The sequence below is a fragment of the Falco naumanni genome, chromosome 11 (assembly GCF_017639655.2).
Source record: "Falco naumanni isolate bFalNau1 chromosome 11, bFalNau1.pat, whole genome shotgun sequence".
Classification (NCBI taxonomy): domain Eukaryota; kingdom Metazoa; phylum Chordata; class Aves; order Falconiformes; family Falconidae; genus Falco; species Falco naumanni.
Genome location: NC_054064.1, coordinates 35,610,300 through 35,625,531, shown reverse-complemented (window position 1 = coordinate 35,625,531; position 15,232 = coordinate 35,610,300). Strand labels below are relative to the sequence as shown.

The window sequence follows — 15,232 nt, the reverse complement described above, 5'->3', positions numbered from 1 at the left end:
TATTCTTTATGGCAATTTCTTTAAATACCGGGCTTCATGCAGAAGGTTCACACGGTGCTGTGCTTGTAGTAAACGGAATTGCTTTTATGCATGCTGCATTCTGGAGGTGGCAAGTGCCAGGTTGGAGATGAAGATGGAAATGAAAGCAAGTGACGCACACGCAGTGGTGGTCCTGCCACAAGCATGCTGTGTATTGACCTGGGAGAACGCTGCAGGGACTCTCAGAAGTCAAGGTTTTCAGTGCTGTTTCTGTGTTTGATACCCAAGGGATGGTTTCCCTCTGTGTGCGTTTCTGGGCAGGCATGTGCATGGAACATAGGTGTGTCTCTGTGCCGTAAGTGGGACTGATGGCAGCTTTTCATTTCATTCCAACTCAAAAGTAAAGAAAGATTGTACCTGCAAAAGCATTCAAACAGCCATCTTTGTTTCCCAGAGCGAGCATACAAGCATGGGGGAGCGGTTTACAGGTTCAGAACTTCAGCCAGCTCTGGATGGTAAACCCTCAGGAGAGGAAAGAGAAGCCCCACTTTTTTAACTACAGCTCTGCTTCCCTTAATGTGTCTTCTTGTTAGATTGTGTCGGTGGTCAGATTAAAAGCACATGATTAAACTGTGCTTGTTCATGAAGATATTTGAGGGTTGTTTACTGCCTTAAATCCTCTTACGAGTGGGGCACTCTGTTGCCCTGTGAGCAGTACAATGTCGTGACTGGTAATTTTCCTTTTCTTGCCTAGTGTACGGATGCATTTATGAAGGCGAGTGTTGGGTCTTATTGGCGCCGCACAAGAAACCAACGTGTGAAACCCAGACATTCACTGTTAGAAACAGGAAGAAGCTGTGGGCCCTTGCTTCAGATTCTGCAAAAGATGTACCAAGGCTGAGGAAAGTGGCAAAAAGGGAAGAAATGCCGTAGCATAACTTTGGGATGGCAGGTGAGGTTTCCATCAGTGTTCCTCAAACGTAGCAGCCTCATTTGGTTTGTGGATGTGGTGTTGAACTCAAACTGCGAGACTAGTTTCCTTTATTGCGGGTGGTACTGTAGCACACGTACCTTTCATGTCCCAAGTGAAGTTGCCAAGGCTCTAGTTAAACTTCCGCAGAACCACCTCAAATTTTCCGTAGTGCGTGATTTCCTTCAACAGTCAAGTCCGGGTCTGTGGCATACAATAACCCCTACCCCATTTGGGATCTGGATGTGGTTGATTTTTAATTCAGACTTACCTGCTGTTAGAGATGTTTGGGTTTTGGTCCAAATAGGGAAATGCTGATTGTGTGCATTCTTTTGCTTTTTTCACAGTGTTGTTCCATGTTTAGTCATTTGTTCCTTACAAAAATAATGTATGGGTGTCTATGGAGCTGGAGGTGTTTACGTTCTTGTGGCTGAATGTAGCAGTGGAGCTATCTTGCTGTATTTAAATCAAGAGCAGCATAATGTAACTTCACTTAAAATCTGGTCTTGGTAGGCAGATCCTACCCTGATAAACATTTAAAACAAACAAAAAAAAAAAAAATCTGTGACAAGATATAGGTGGAGCACCTGAACTGGTGCAAGGCAGCAATTCTCTCGCTGATATCCACACATTGCAGAACTGTTGCCATCATGACCTTGAAATAGTGAGCCATTAATGTTAACTACTAGCAGCGACCTTGAAATAGTGAGCCATTAACGTTAACTACTAGCAGCTTGTGAACCTCACAGTCAAGGTAGAAAATAATTTCCCACTGCCACCTTTTTTTAATTTTCTTTTATGTTTTAAAGTTTCTGATTTGATACTTTCTGATGTATTTGAAACCTGTGTCATATCCTGCATAGTTTGTGACAAGTGTGTGGCAGATGGGACTTTTCTGCTTGGAGAGGTGGTGAGATGGAGAGTGGAGAATGGTTTTATGGCACAAGCGTAGAAGTATAAAAAGAGATTAAGAGGCTTGTGTACCTTGCTGCCCGTTCAGTGGCATGAGAATTCCTGTAATGACAAATTCCTTCTGGCTCTGAAGGAATGAACGTGCCAGCCTGCTGAGTTTCCAACCAGAGCAACACTAGCAACGGATGTCATTCCCAAATGGTGAGGTGGTTGTAAGCTTCATCAGTAGTAGAAGCTGTGGAGAAAGTCACGAATCACCTGCCGTTCTGCAAGTCAAGTGCTTGGCTCTTTTGTCACTAGTGTTGATTTAAGGGTGCATTGCTTATAAATAGCACTTGACCTTTGTAATTCTTCATACTGCTAAGTTCTGGGTGCCATCAGAGAACCACTGTGCTGTGAAGGCCCTGTAAACATACGGCGATGTTTGTGTTTATGCATTTTGCCTTCCCTTAGATGATGTTATTTTGTCATTTGAAACCTTAGTGGCAGGATTTGGGGCTTTATCCTGATCAGGTATCTAAGGGCCAGCTCTCGGCTGCAGCTGCAGCAGAAGTATTCAGGTGGTTTGAGCACCAAATGAAACTTCCACTTGGCTGCCATTTTGGCTTTTCCCTTCCTCTTAATTTTTATATTTTAATAAAGAGTATTTGGCTTCCTTACAGAAAAAAACCCCAGTGCTATCCTTGTCCTGTTATGATAAGGCCCTAATCTGGAGGGCAGAAAGCTGAGACCACCAGGAAGATGTTGAGAGGAAGGGGAAGAATGTTAGAGCCATGAGCTGGGTGTTCTTCAGCTGGCCAGATCTGAGGAGATGGAAAAGGTGCCTCCCAGGTAGCTAAAGGGAAGCACAGGAGAGCAGCTGGGAGCCAGAGGTGTGGTGTGGGCATACGGAAGTGCTACGCTGTGGTGTGTTAGGCAAATATTATTTTCAGAAACTTCCACATTTGTTGTCATTTCCCAGGCTCCTGAGGTGCAGGAATGCTGGAGGCAAGAAGCTGCCAGCATCAACTACGTGGAAAACGAACACTTCTATCTCCATTTCACTTTCCTCACTTCTGTGTAGCGGTGGCAGGGCAGTACAGACCCTGACCCGGACCCGGACCCTGACCCTGTGAGTACGCAGGCAGCTTGTGTGGCCAGTGCCGGTGTGGTTCTGGCACAGAGGATCAAGCTCTTCATGCTTCAGAGCTGTCAGGCTGACACTCTTCAGCACTCAATGAAGCTCTAAATTACAGCTAAAGGAAGACAGAAGTTTTGCTTCAGAGCTTGATAATGTCGTTCTGATCCATCCTTTTGCTTGTTCAGTGGCTACAGAAGGGAACCACTGCCTTGGTAGGAGCATCCATTGAGTTCTTCATGTGTGATATTAGAGGATCATTGTGTCTGTTTATGCATGAGACCATTCCAGTAGGTGATTGGAAGATGTTCACATGTGGTACATAAAACCTTTGCCAGTAAAACAGTAAATCCACGCAGTGGGGTCTAAAGCACACAGATCCAGTGCGATCCTCCAAAGAGCTTTGAAAGTGTCTCCCCAAGGGTACAGACCTGGCTGTTGGTGATTCTGTTGACCTGCCTTTTATAGCAGGTTGCTTGGAGAAGTTGCTATGTCAGAAGTCGTCTTCTGGGGGCCGAATGCTGCAAATGGTAGAATGTTTAAGGAAGCAAATGAATAACCTTCAGACTTGATTTTACTCTTTTAACAGATTGTACACAAATGGGAGGCCTGAGCAGGCTGCCTTTAGCAGGGGAACGTGACCTGACTGCACAGGAGGCAAGGAACTCTCTTCTCTCACTGACCATGAGCCCTCAGTTTCAAGGCAGATGTGAAGAGGAATATTTGACCCGTGGGAAATGCAACTTCAGATACGTAACCCAGGTGGGACTGCCATGTGAGCCCTGTGATAGGAGCCGTGTATCCCAACCGTGAACGTAGAGGTTGGGCCCAGTTTTTAGCTTGGTTCAATATGAACTCTGCTGACTGATTCTGTGATCAAGAGCAGGCAAGTCTGCCCCCTGAGAGGATGTTGTCGTGGGTGGAAGGGTTGAAGTGCAATGACTGCGTCAACAAACAGGTGGTTTGAAAAGTCTTTTGGGCAAGGATCTGGTACGCTGGTGTAATGCCTTTTCCCTTTACAAAGGTGTCCAGTAAACACAAGTGTTCCTGCATGTGTCCAGGAGCACAGAGACCTCTGTACTTTCTTTGGACTGATTGTTGTGTAAGATCTGGGGGTTTTGGGACAGTTCTGAAAATTGTTCAAAAGGTGTCTTGAATGTTGGGTGAAATGGGTCATCACTTCCATAAACCTCTAGCCTGTAAAGAAGAGCCATGGATGTAAGGAGATTTTCTTTTTTTCTCTTTTTATTGTTACTGGGAGGAGAAGCAGTGATTAACTATTGACCTGTGATACCCCCAGGTGCAGACTGTGCAGTGCATTTGAGGTGGATCACTCCTGTACTGCCAAGACTGAGCCCAGACTCCTCAATGCTTTGCACAGTGGCACTGGAAGTCCTTGTGCAGCTGTGGGTACTGGCTTTCTGTGCTGCAGTGTGAAAAACACAAAACACTGGGGTTAAGGTTTGCAGAGAAGTGGGAAAAAGTTGATTATTTTGTGCTAGGAAGAGAATGTCCTGTAGTTTTCAAACTTTGAATGTCTCCACTTGGAATTTAAAACCTGCTTTTAACTCTGCTGCTATGTTTCAGTGGGCGGGAAGGTGTCTGGTTGTCACAGATGATGCGTCCCATCAAGAAGGATCTTTCCCTTCTGAGTTGAGCTTTCTTTGCTTGACGTGGAAAGTGCCTTAAGCTGAACGATTTCAGATGGCAGTGAAGGAATTACATCGACATGGGGATTTAGAGACAAATCCAAAGGTATGTCGTCTTACATTTCAGTATATGATTTTTTAAATCAGGATTTGCTGGGTTTTGAGCAGCAGACCCATTTTACATGTGCCTACATAAACCCCATTTTTATGGATAGATGCATGCAGTATGTTTCGTGATGTGATACTTAATTACGTATAAGCTGTTCTATGCTGTGCTCTTCTGGGATTGTCGTAGTCCTTTGAAACGCAGCCCTGTGCATCAAGGGGGCAAGCTGTGTCACCTGCTTTCCCCCACAACATAGAGCAACGTAACTGTCATAAATACAGGCTGAGCAAAACTAGTTGAGAGATTTGTGGGCTACTGTTAGCATCACAGTGGGCCAGGAATTAGCCCATGCTTACTAATAAGTTCCTGTATTTTAATTGTCCTACGCCACCTGAGAGGCAGGACAGTGTCAGGGCACTTTCCCAGGGAATAAGACTGGACATGTCTGCTTCTCTCCGAGGGTCCCCTATGTACAAAGCATCCTTCAGCACAGTCTGGGTGCTTGGTGTTCTCAAAAGGACCCAAAGGGATGAAGTTCACTCCTGCTGCCTGCGTGACAGCAGGAATTATGTCTGCAGCTGTGCTTCTGCGCACTTTGAAACTGCCTCCGTTTCTTTGCTTAGCCAACCAGAGAAAAAAGCCAAAAAACCCTAAGCTGAGTTGGCAACAGTGTCTTGCTGTCCTCTCTGAAGGAAGTAATTTACCATCATCTCGCAGCTTGTCAAACGTGCACCAAGTGTGAAGAAGAACGTGACGTGCACTGTCCTAAGCTCTCAGCAGGTCAGGTTTTGCTGTCCTCTGGAAACTGTCTAGCTCTTCAGTTTTTCTCCACGAAGGACACATTGTTTGGAGTAGTGATGAGGTGGCCCCCCAGATGCCCCAGCTTTGTTTCTAAGTGCTATTGAAGTATTTTGCCTCCTGAAGAGACTGTGTTCCTCATGAGGAACGGTTACTTCTCAATAAAGTGACCCCCTTTCCCTCTAAAGGGATGGAGCTTGAGACTGTGGAGGTGGAGGTGCTTGGTGAGGGAGGCAGTCAGGCAGGGCCAGTCTGGGGTGCGCAGCTGCGCAGGGCAGTGACGGCACCCGTGTGCCTGGCGAACGCTTCTCTCGCAGTGTCGCAGGGAGAAGGTGTGAGGGTGCTGGGAGAGAGCCGGCGCCCCTGGGAATGACAGCAGCTAAAGGTGAGGGCTGGCTGCGTGGGCAGCAAAGGGTGAGCCAGCCATTCCCTTTGCAAATGCAGTGGAGAGGGAGGGAGCCCCTCCATCAGCGCAGCAACGTCTGCTGGGGCAGGGCCGGAGGCACCGGCGCCCAGGGCAGGGCTGGCAGGGGGTCTGAGAGAGCCACTCCGCCACCGCCTTGCTTACTGACCCTGTGGGGAAATCGCTTCGGGGGCAGCGATTAAAAAGTGCGTGCAAAGTTTTTAGGTCCAATTGGAACACTGAGAAGGGGTTCGGGGCCTTTCTCAGAGCGCCGCACGTTGCATGGTCATGTGTCATACACAGGGTTGGTGACTGGTTTCTCGCTTCTAATGCAAACGCGTACGCATCCTCAGTAGCACTGCTGAAGTGTTTTACGGACTACGCATGCTCCCCAAGCGGGATTTTGGCCTCTTTGGGGCAGAACTATTTCAGTTAGAGGTCCCCATCTCCCACTGCCACCATTATCTTTGTCCTATTTTAAACTCATTTCCTGTTGATGTCAGTGGATCCCAAGACCCGATCAGCTTGTGTTCTCTTGCAGCCAGAACTTTCCTCATTGGAAGTCTTCTTCCTGCGCAACTTAGATAACGGTGCTCTTTTCACTACCTGCTCTTTGTTTCTCACCCCTGCCAAGGCTGCCTCCCTTGATGAGAAGTCCCTCCATTTGTAAATACTTTAGAGAGTGGGTCAGCTCGGTGGAGGTGTCACCTCGACAGAGGGGAAGGTGGAGCCAGAGGGGAAGGTGGAGCGTCAGGTCTCTGCATGTGGCAGGGCTGCATTAACCCTCATCTCCCGCTGCGCGAATGACCGCAGGCAGAGGCACTGTGCAAGGAACGTCAAACCTTTAATGAATTAAGAAAGACAGATCTGGTAGAGGGCCGGGGCTGCAGTGGGCAGGTGCAGGTCACACGTCAGAGGGATCTGTGCTCCACACCTTCTCTATCAATATATCAACGGCGACTGGGGCAGCGTGGAGCACCTTGTCTCCTGGTGTTCCTCAGGGTTCTGGCTCGCTTGGTGGGCACATAGTCGCTATTGGATGGCCTCTGCTTGCTGCTGCCCCCCTGCTCCCCACTACAGCCCACTGCCGTGGCATCCCTGTGTGGCTTCCCCTCCCAGAGGGTTTTGGAGCTTTTTGCCACCGGGCACACCACCATCTTCTTCCTCTTCTTGGGTGGCATGCTGCCCCATGGGGACATCTCTGGCATCCCGAGGGTGTCAGCCGATGTGGGGCGCTTGGCCTGTTTACCAGCAGCCTTGCCTGATCTGGGCACCACCCGGCAGGAGGAGATGCCCGGTGGTGGTGGCAAGTGGGTCAGAATGACCCGGGGCTGCCTCTGCAGCACCTCCTCCACCAGCTGGGCCATGCGGGGCGGATGATGCTGGGGTGCAGTCGGGGGGCTGGCCAGGGGACTCTTCAGCAGGATCTGCTGAGGACTCTCTGGGAGACCCTTGTGGGGACCCTCTGGGCATCCCTTCAAGGGGCTCTCCTCTGAAGTGTCCATAGGACCCTCCTGAGAGGGCTCCATGGGGCTCTCTGGCAGCTGGGTGGGGAAGACCGCTGCCAGCCCACCCTGCTTGCCTTTGGTGTCCAGCAAGGGGGATGTTGCCACCCTCTGCCAGGTGGGGTTGGTGTCCTCCTGCATTGCGGCCACCACTTGGTCCTCGGGACAGTTGCCCTCCATCATGCACTCCAAGAGGTCAGGGATCCTGTTGAGGGTGGTGGTCAAGACAGGGACATCAGGGACACCACGGTCGGTGTCCTCGCTGTCCCCCAGCCCTGCCGCCAGCGATTGCTCCTTGGAGCAGCCACCCTTTGCCACTTACTCTGAGAACTCTGGGAACTTGTCGAGGAGGGTGGTCAAGCAGGAGCCGCTGAGAACTTCAGGGAGCTCCAGGATGCTGTCGAGCCAGGCGAGCGGGTCACTGCTGTCCATGGCGGACGAATGCTCATCCTGAAACTGCAGGTTGTCCTCTGCCAGCTCAGGAAAGGCCTCGTTGAAGGCATCTGGCCCCAGCTCGGGCAGGTCCGGGAGATTCTCTGGGCTTGGCGGGGTGGTCACCACTTCTGAAAAAGCAAACGAAGCCAAGCCACCCCCAGGGTGATGCAAGCCTTCCTTGGTGCAGGTCACCCCTATGGGCTCTGCCACCCTGCAGACCTCACCTTGGTGCTTGGTCCTGCTTCTGCCAGAGAGCATATCCAGGGCGGGCTGGCAGGGGGTGGCAGCAGGGACACCATCCTCACTGGCCACCACGTCGTTGTTAAAGGCCTCCAACAGCTTCTGGGCGCTGCCAGGATGGGTGCGGAGCACAGGGGAGACCTGCACGCGATGCTGAGCCGCAGGGTGTTGGGGTGGCAGGGGCCCAGCATGGGCAGGGACGTTCAGCACAGTGCAGCCCCTAGGGTAGAGGGGCTGCCCCTGGCCCACGTCCCATGGGCCCAGCCCCACTGGCTGGTGGGGCACAAGTGTCCCCATCACCACTTGCTGTCCCCAGCCATAGGCAGGGGGACAAGGAGCAGGCAGAGGGGGCAGCTGCACACCGCTGGGGAGCTGCAGCACGTGTGGCAGCTGCACGACCTGCCCCGAGTCCCCCAGGGGCCCCTGCACCCCCTGCCAGGTTGCCAGGGCGGGCTGGTGGGTGACAGTGTGGAGCTGGGAAGGCCGAACGGTGATCAGCAGCCCCGGGACAGAGGGCAGCACACCAGCAGTGACCGGTGGCGGCATGGTCAGGGTGGTGAAGCTCATGCCGGGCACCTCTGGTCCTGTCGGCAGCTGGAGGGGGAACCTCTCTGTGGGCAGAAGCGAAGGGGGGTGATGGGGTGAGATGCTGGCCGGCACAGCTGGTTGGGGGTTACCCGGAGGGCAGGAGCACCACGAGGAGCGTGCTGCTCTGTGCCGCGGCAGTTGGCCAGTGTGGCGTTTGTTGGGGCAAACAGTGTTCTGGGGTTCTGTCTCCATGGCGATCATTCTGCCAGCACCTGGGTCAGCCAGCGTTGTGACGGTTTGACTTTTAATGACAGAACAACTTCCCAACTCAATGGTTTCCCATGCTGCTGATGCTTTCCTGCCCTCAGTGCTGATCTCCCACCCCCACCATAGTTTCCCATCACAACTGTTTTTTGGTTTGGGAGTTGAGTTTCATGTCAAAGGGGAGTTTTCACCTAAATTTCTGTTGATGTCAGTGGATCCCAAGACCTGGTCAGCTTGTGTTCTCTTGCAGCCAGAACTTCCCTCATTTGAAGGCTTCTTTCTGCCTTCTTTCAGCCAGGGCAGGGCTGGGAGGGAGTTTGAGAGAGCCACTCCTCTACTGCCTTGCTTAGGGACCCTGTGGGGAAATTGCTTTGGGGTGGGGGCAATTCGAGAAAAGTGGGACCTCAGAGAAGCATAGTATTACAGGAAGCTTTTTAGGGTAAGAGGCAGCTATGGCTTTCAGGATGGCTGGCATTCACCATCCTAAATGTGTGTTGCCACGGCTCCCTAAGCAGCGCAGCCTGCAACCTCAGCACGTGCTGACAGGGGTAACGGGGGCTGGAGCGGAGTGGAGAGCCCGCGGCCAGGCTCTGTTATGCTCCTGCAGGAAGGGGAACTTGACGGTACCACAGAGCTGATGAGATGTCCACTGCCATGATTTTCCCTTTTATAACAAATTCTACCAGGGACGAGCAATGACGGAAAAGGCAGGACTATGGTTACGCCAGGACTTCACAGTCCCTTGAACTTGTTGTAGTTCCAGCGTACTGGATGGATTGTGCCCGGATTCTTTCTTTTCCAGTGTGTCTGGTGGAAGAGAGGCAGCTCCTGCAACCCACCAGACTCCTTGGAATTGAACTTCTCGTGCTGGCCCTTGGCACTTTGACTCTGGGACTTCCAGTCCCAACTTGGTTAGTGTTGCCCAAATGTTTTTCATTGCATCTGTAACGCTTTCTGGCCCTTCTGCCCCGCTGAGGATGCCATCGATGTATCGATACACTGTGAGGCCAGGTGGAATGGTGACCTGTGCTAAGGCTGTGGCCGGAGCATTGTGAGCGATAGTGGGGCAGTGTTTGTATCCTTGCGGAAAACTGTTTGAAAACATACTGAGTCCCGCTCCAGGCAAAGGCAAGCCGGGCTTTTTCTTGTGCGTGGAGCAGAATCACGAGGAATACATCTCTAACATGTAAAGCATCTAAAGCTAACCTAACATCTATGCTAACCCTAATGTCCCCCAAAAATCACTGGGTAGCTAGGTTACGGACAATGAAAGGAGAGGAAACAGCACTGTGAGAACGAAAATGCCCCACTAAGTCAATTTTTTTTGTCTACCTATACAGCAGAAGTGTTCTTTCGTGTTAAAGTCAGAGTATGTTCTGATTTGCACTGCCCCACTAAATGGTTTTATGCTGGAAAGGTTTACTAAGAAATAATTGTTAGTGTTCTTCCTGGTTATGCACCCACATCTTATAATGAAAAAATTAGATGATAACGTCTTTGCTGTGCTACACTGTTCTATAACTGAGAGTTAGGTTGTGTTTTATTTTAAGCATTCTCAAAAAAATACGGATAGTTACAGCTTTTACTAACAGCACTGCGGCAAATGTGAATTCACAGGTGGGCTTTTAAGCCTCACCTCAGCATGTTTGGTGTAGGAACAAACATTACAAGTACTCTAGTATTTTTGCCAATGCTTTCCTGCACAAATTCTATGAAAAGCATAGATTCTTCTGGTCTTCCATGCAGAAAGTATGGTGAGAATAAATCTGATATTAAAATGACTTCTTCAGATGTCAGAGGTTTATTTAGAAATGTCCACTACCTGTATTTTTTCTTATTTACTTGCAGCGGGTCGTAACAACCTGCAGAGAAGATATGCAAAGTATGTCATCCCTATTATTTCCATTCCTGGGTTATGATAGAATTTGGCACAGAATTTTAGATCAGTTGCAAAAAGTAGTGCTGGGCCACGCATATTCAGATTGATCCATGATCCCAGGTAGCTGTATGGGATTTGGTAATTTTCTTTAATAGGTAAAGGAAAACTGCATGTATTATAGAAATGAGAATTGAGTGAGACAAAGGGCAGGTCCAGTTCCTTTTCGACTACTACACAGAGATATTCTAACACATCAAATGAAAAGAATTTCTAAAGAAGTAGACCTTTCTGAGCTGGAGAAGAGGTAGATGAAATAGAAAAGATAGAACTAAAATCTGCAGCAAAATATTGCCTCTAAAGGAAGATGTGTTGGGGTTTTTTTTCTTTCACGGAAACAAACGAACAATTACTCTGCGATTCTGCAGACTGGAAATTTGCAAAAAGCTGTGTAGTGTGGTTTTCAGTAGTATAAAAAGCAAAAGCTCTTCAGGGTTTCAAGTACCTCTTTGCAACAGCTGTGAAAAAAATGCAAGCATGCAGATTGTTCCATTGTATGAAAACACCTTCATTTACTACTTATTTGTCATACAGGGAATAAACTAGCAGTGACGACTGTTGGAAAGTTTTAGGTGAATAAAAAAATCCTCCAAACCAGGAAAAAAACTGTGCTATCAGGTAGCTGCAGCTTTGCTGTGTGAGCTTAATATTCACATAGAGACTTTTTCTAAATGTGTCACTTAAGGCAGGGATGGCTTCTAATTCTAAAAAGCCATTTATTTGCCTAGAGCAGTCGCTCATGTGCCACATACAGGATTTTTATGCTAACACTATTAAAAATTTCCCTAGAAAATTTTCCACCTCCTTCGAGTAAATACAACCGATGTCCCTAACTGTCTCAGTTTCCTATTCCACCATAGGTTGCTGTATTTCAAAGACGAAGTTAACCAACGGCTGGTTACTAACCGAGGGCTCAAACCAATTTTTGCAGCAGTCAGGTAGAGAGTGGCCATTTAGTCTGGACCCACTGAAGTGCCAATGTAAATACAAACAAAATAAGGTCTATCAAACTTTAGATTCTCTAGCAAAACAACGGAAAGGATATGAAGAACTAGGTCTTGTCTACTGTCTGTTTCCCATGTGTGTGGTGATCGGCTCCCTGGAAAACAAGAGGCTGGACTGGTCCTGGCTGTGCCCATGAACTTGCCAGCTGAGTGCTAGGTGGTAGCAAGGAGAGCACCAGAGAAAAGCACAGACCCATTGACCCAGCACCACCGTTCTCATGTTCTTCATGCACGTGAGGCCTGTTAGCCATTGTACTTGTATTTGTTCTAACACGGGACATCAGTCAACAGTCACAACACCAGTGGATTACCAGCACTTCTGTCATATGCTTCACGTATAGTGTTAAAGGAGAAATTTACACAGACGTGGGTACCACTGGGTTTGCTTTAATCGCCCCTCAGAGCTGGGCCACCGCCCCAGCGAGTGGCAGAGAGCAAAGGGACACAGCACGGCTTATATACACTTATCAAATCATTAGTCAATGCCCGAGGTTTTTAGAAGTTTCCTTTGGTCTTGTCCATTCTGCAAATCCATCACCTGACCCTGTCCCTGTTGATTCATCTATTTGCTTCCAGTCTCTGCCTCGGTTCCAGGTTCCTCCTCGGATCGTGATCTTCTTTCTGCCTGCTTTAACTCACACACTCCTTCAAGCACACTTAGTCTTTGAGCAATTCCTATTCACATATACTGATTTTTTTTTCTTGAAACACCTGCGTTTCTGCGAGCACCTGTGTGCACAAGTTGATCATCTGTTGTTTCTCTGTTCTCCCAGTGATTAACTGGACTGGGTGTTAAACCAGCCTTGGATTAGGGCTGTACTGGGGACGAGGCCTGGTTCTGCCACTTTAGCTGCTTTAGCACTTTAAATTTCTGAATTCAAAACACATTTTCTTTAACAAGCAATACCAGAACAATGGAGAACAATTAACAATGGTTTGGTCACTGCTGTGACGAAATAATGACAATTATTATTTCTGGTGTAGGTTGCTGTATGTCATATTTATGAAACTAGGATTTGCCCGAAGAAAAATGTTCTATTTCACACCCACAGATGAGCTCCCTGAGATGAGCATCCACGTTTTAACAAGCCTTTACATCAAAGGCTGTAAACGAGCGTCAGTCTGCACAACCAGCTGGGAATCTTGTGTTGTTCCAGGCACATATTTTTGTCCCATTCAATACCTTGTCTGTGTGATTTGCCTTTTGTCTGTCCTGTGCTTTCCTGCTAAAGATTTATAGGCTTCAGTCTTCTGATACTGCTCCAGCTCCCGCATCTAATGCTCCTTATCTCTATCCGCTCCATCAAGGTGTTGCTGAAACAAAGAAGTCCAAGAGTAGCAGGCAGTTGCCTCCCCTTCAGGAGGAAGGGAAGAAAAACAACTTGCCACATGAAGTGCTGATCCATTTCACCTGTGCAAACAGGAAAGGAGTGAAGAAACAATGAGAATGTACGTGAGATGCAAAGACACAGGATTTCCGGATAATATTACTGTATTCTGGTGTGTGTCGTGTCCGTCTCTCCCCCCCCCGCCCGCCTTTCCCTTTTTTTTTTTTTAATTCAAATCACTATTCTGTTAACTCTTTTGTTTTTAGATCAAGCTTTAACATTCAGACCTGTAACAGCGTGGTTCCAATACGCCCTTGTTTTTGTACCCCATGGACAAAAATGCACTACCATTCTACAAGCACACACTTTTCCCATCTGAGAGGCGAACAAAACATCATGGCTATTGGAAAAGAGTAGCATAAAGGTAAAAGAGCCTAGGTGATATCAATTTAAGCTAGCTACGTTTAGGTTAAAAGAAAACTTCAGGCTAGGAAGAAAAAAAATATTTCACACGTGCATAATAGAATGAGCTTAACTGGAGAACTCTTTAGGGGGACCAATGAACTGAAAACCATTTAAGGAGTGGTCACAACACTTGCTAAAGGGCTCTTTTCCAGAAAAAAAAAAAAAAGTTGTTGAGCAAGTTTTTCATCCAATGAGTTTAAAATTCAATGGAAATAAGTATTCAATCAGAGTGAACATTAGTCACTGGGCATGCCTTTTTATTTTCATTACGTCATCGCAACAATACATGCAATAGTTATAAATTTTGTGCATTTGCAAACCTGTTTTGATGCTGCTGAGGACACAGTTAACATTCTAGATTGGGGTGCAAATTTAGTGATGCTGGGTTTGCATTTCTTTTGGACACTGTATTCTTCCAGAAGACATTAATTCTTCTCTTCTGTCTCCAGCAATGTGCTGCTGACAGAGTACAGTAACCGAGTCAAAAACAGCAGAAGTTTTCCCTCAGCTTGTGTCTTGGATGGATTGTTTTGAATCAGTAAGGAGGAGTTCTACTCTACTACCTGTAAGTAGATGTCCTAGGTTTTCTAGCACAGAACTATACAGTTCTTTAAATATTTCTTTTTATATATATATATATATTTCTTATAAAACTTAAACAAGAAGAATGATTTTTAGGGTGTTTGCTGTATAACTATAGTAATGGTCTTTTTCTAGGGGAGACTCGCTCTTTGGTCAGCTCAACCAGTCCTTATTTCAGTCAGTTCCAGCCAGCTCAGCGGTCCTTATGCTCACCAAACACAACAAGCAGTAGCAGGACTGCAAGGCTGGAACAGGGGAAGCGCGAGACTTTCCCTTCAACTGTGGTATCGGACAACTAGTTTGCTGTTGCTGCAGCTCAGACACTTTTCCCCTGGGTTGCGGGACACTCACCCACACACAGTAGTATACTATTGTTACCGATTTGTTAATAAGTTAAGATTGATTGACTTTATTTGATTGATTATTTGATTTTATAGAATTATTTTATAGAATAGAAATATAGAAGGATAAAAATATATTTTGAGGAAACTTATAATTGCTCAGTAAAAGCTGCTATGAGACCCTCTGTACATCCCGTACCAAGGCCAGAAGAATGGGCTGGAATTATTGTTGAAACTTTGGTAATAACTTTAGGGTTTGAAAGGTTTCTTTGTATCTGACCAGTCTTCGGTATGTAGAAAGTGTATTGAGATGTCAGAATATGAGATTAATGGAAATTGGGAAGAGTCGACTGGAACAGCTTGTGGTTACCTGCCAAGAAACCGTGAACTTTAGTAGCAGGTAATTCCGGCAGGGGGAGATCGCGACCACCGACTCACATACCACCTACCCAAATCGTACCCCAGACCCATTTCTAGACCTTTCTAAGCTCTACTGCGCAGAATCGGATATAGGAGGAGAATATGTTAATGATTTACTGGAAATATTATGATTATGTATGAATACTTAATGAATATGTATGATAAGTTCTATATATGGTATTTGATTTTGAGACCTGGCGTGCATTGATCGTGAGAGGACTCACTCACGCACCCGGCCGTCAATAAAGAA

General features: G+C 47.5%; 1 long non-coding RNA gene across 1 annotated transcript; it reads left to right on the top strand.

Annotated features, from left to right (window-relative positions):
• The first annotated feature begins 740 nt into the window (after window positions 1-740).
• Window positions 741-13,878, top strand: LOC121095905. The gene is made up of 4 exons (XR_005830239.1): window positions 741-931; window positions 3,568-3,740; window positions 13,155-13,346; window positions 13,441-13,878. It is a non-coding gene; the product is annotated as an uncharacterized LOC121095905 (long non-coding RNA).
• The last annotated feature ends 1,354 nt before the right edge of the window (window positions 13,879-15,232 follow it).